The 3,049-nt window shown below is 37.3% G+C and overlaps 1 non-coding gene across 1 annotated transcript; it reads left to right on the top strand.

The window, feature by feature from the left end:
- The first annotated feature begins 517 nt into the window (after positions 1 to 517).
- LOC144966806 (U6 spliceosomal RNA) lies at positions 518 to 622 on the top strand. The gene has a single exon (XR_013644284.1). It is a non-coding gene; the product is annotated as a U6 spliceosomal RNA (small nuclear RNA).
- Positions 623 to 3,049: the final 2,427 nt, after the last annotated feature.

The raw sequence follows: 3,049 nt of genomic DNA, 5'->3' as shown, positions 1-3,049 counted from the left end.
AAATCTTTCATTTTCGCTATAAAAACGTGACACTGAGTTGATGAGTTCATTTCACTGATCAATATTATGCATAGAATAGATACATATCTAGATATTTGTTTGCGTAAGTAAAAAAAAATTGTGTTTGTTTGGGTGTGAAATTTTGGTGAAAATTATGAAAATAGCTGTAAGGTTAAACGTTACAATGCCAGGATAAACTCGATGCTTAATAATTTAAAAAAGTATATGTTAACTCTCTCCTTACCAGCTATTTTCAGGATTTTCCACAAAACTTCACACCCAACTAACACAAAAATATATATTTTTTATCACTCAAACGCAATAGCAGTAAAGTTATTGAGATACAAAATTTCTGTAGCAAAACATGCTCTACAACACACTGTTTTCTTTAAATTATATGATGTACAAAAGAACTTTGAATAAGAAAAATGTCGGTTGTATCGTAACGAATGTGACGATTTTCTTATAGGTGGTAAGGAGAGGGTTAACTCATAAAACTGACTGTACTGTTTACGCACTACTCGCACATAATATAATAACTAAACTTAGAACGAAACAGAGAAGATTAACATGACCCTTGCACACGGATGACATGCAAATTTGGGGGTCCCGATAGCTCAGTTGGCAACGCAAAGGGGACCAAGACCGACCCCGGGTCAAGTCCAGATTTTTTTCCGACCCCCCATCCCCCCCCCCCCCCCCCCCCCACCCTGTACACCCAGGAAAGATTGCTACGTGGCTGGGACTATTTGATCTGACGGAAAGTACTTTGCAATAAACTGGCGCCCTATCCAAATGGTAGCAAGTAATTGCTATAGTCCTTTTCACACCATAGAAACAAAAAACTTGGCAAAAACTCTGAAAAATAGCACCTCGCCAGGTCCCAGGTTTGAGAGTTTTTGCCAAGATGACGGTCATTTAAATCGATCGATATTTGAAGGACGAATTTTGTGGGCAGATTTTTAAATACTTGTTTTTCCTTAGTACGGCACTTAACTGGTTAAGGAATGTTTGGAGTTGAATTTCGAAGTGGCTTACCTTTCTGTATGACTGTGCTATGACTCTCACACTGGGATCGGAAGGTCTAGGGTTCGAGTCTTGCTCTGAGCGGCGAATAGTCAAATCCTTGAAAAAAGCTAATTACTCATTTTCTCCCACCCTTCTATCTCCGTAATCAAGTGTAAAATGAGATTCTGGTCGTTAACAGCGTGCCTCTGTCGGGGAGGAAAAAATGATGGTGATGATGATGATGATGATGATAATAATAATAATAATAAATAATAATAATAATGATAATAATAATAATAATAATAATAATAATAATAATGATGATAATAATAATAATAATAATAATAATAATAATAATAATAATAATAATAATAATAATAATAATAATAATAATAATAATAATAATAATAATAATAATAATAAGAAGAAGAAGAAGAAGAAGAAGAAGAAGAAGAAGAAGAAGAAGATAATAATATATATTGCTGTGTGTTACTTTATTTCATCCTCATTATTGATCGAGTTTATCCTTGGGCTTTGGTATGTATAATCACCATGATCTGGCCGCAATCCAGAGTGACCTTTCACTTTTATCCTCAATCATGTGACAAATGTTTACGCTCACCGTGAGATGTAACGCGACCTTGATTTGACACGCCGTGTCATCTCGGGTCATCGTGCTGTCATGATTTCGTATTATTATGATGATTTGACAATAAACAAAAACACACACAAAAAAACAACAAACTGCGATATTATATTAATGTCTAATTCTTGAGTCTATTAAACGATGATGAAATTAATGATAAATTAATAACAAGAAATGAGGAGAAATGTACCAGAAGACAACATACCATAAAAACTTCGCTGAGGCGATGGGGACTCGGAACTCGCGACCTTACTGGTACGACAACTCCGCCTGGCCTGGGAGGTGACTCTTCCGTGTAAGCTATCCACGACCCCCAAAAATGGCGCTTCAAATCTTAGTCTAACTAGAGCCTTCTCTTCCCGACTAAGCTGCGAAGTTAGTTGGCCAGCATTCAAGCTGAGTAGCCAATATTCTCAACACAAACGTGTAACATAGAAACGATTGAGACATTAAGTATGGTCCGGTATTTGGGGTGAATTTTTAATTCAGAAAGATGAGTGGAGCAGGCACTTATGTTGGTAACAACAAGAGATGAAGTGAGTAGAAAAGTGCCAGAAGACAACAGAGAAAAAAAACTTCGCGGGGGTGATGGGGGCTCAAACCCACTGCCGTACTGGTACGGCAACTCCGCCTGGCTAGTGATAAAATAGCATTAGAATAGATTATTTAATACTAATGATGCTGCTGCTGCTGCTGCTGCTGATGATGATGATGATGATGATGATGATGATGATGATGATTTGTGTTTTTTGTTTAGCCCCCACGCTTTCAAAAGTCCCGATAGCTCAGTTGATAGAGTACTTGACTCATATGAAAAGGATGTTTTGATTCCGGTTCCAGTCGAGAGTAGATCTGTTGGGTCTATTTGTTCTGGTGGAAAGTACTAAAATGTGATAAAAAATTGCCTCCTATTGAAATGCTACTGTTTAAGACATCATAAACCGGGTTATACTTCAGCTCTACGACAACGAGCCAATAAATCTCAAAGACTGCAATTTACCTATGACAATTGGATTCAGTAGTCTGATGTCACGCCATCCGGCAACGGCGGCCATCTTGGTTCTAAACAAAGAAAATCATTACTTTTTATTCTTCATGCTGGCTAGAACTGTTCTTGTGATCAGAATGTGTAAAAGTCAAAACATGATCAAATTTATGGGGTTTTTTCCCTCTGGATACGCTTTTATGCTCGCCGGAGAAATATTTCATACGGGCGTCCGTCATTGTTCCGATAGTTTAGAGCCAGTGTTACTAAGTTACCATGCGACATTAGGAAGGAAGTGACGTTACGACTGTTGAGGAGTATTCGTCGGTGAATAGGTCGCGGAAAGATTTTTTTCAATTTATAGACTTTATTTGCATTATTGTATCGCCATACAAAATCCAAGGAAAAAA

Source organism: Berghia stephanieae, chromosome 2 (genome assembly GCF_034508935.2).
Source record: "Berghia stephanieae isolate SIO BIC M18660-M18661 chromosome 2, UCSD_Bste_1.3, whole genome shotgun sequence".
Classification (NCBI taxonomy): Eukaryota; Metazoa; Mollusca; class Gastropoda; order Nudibranchia; family Aeolidiidae; genus Berghia; species Berghia stephanieae.
Note: the sequence above shows the minus strand (reverse complement) of the source record. Positions and strands in the feature narration are given on the sequence as shown.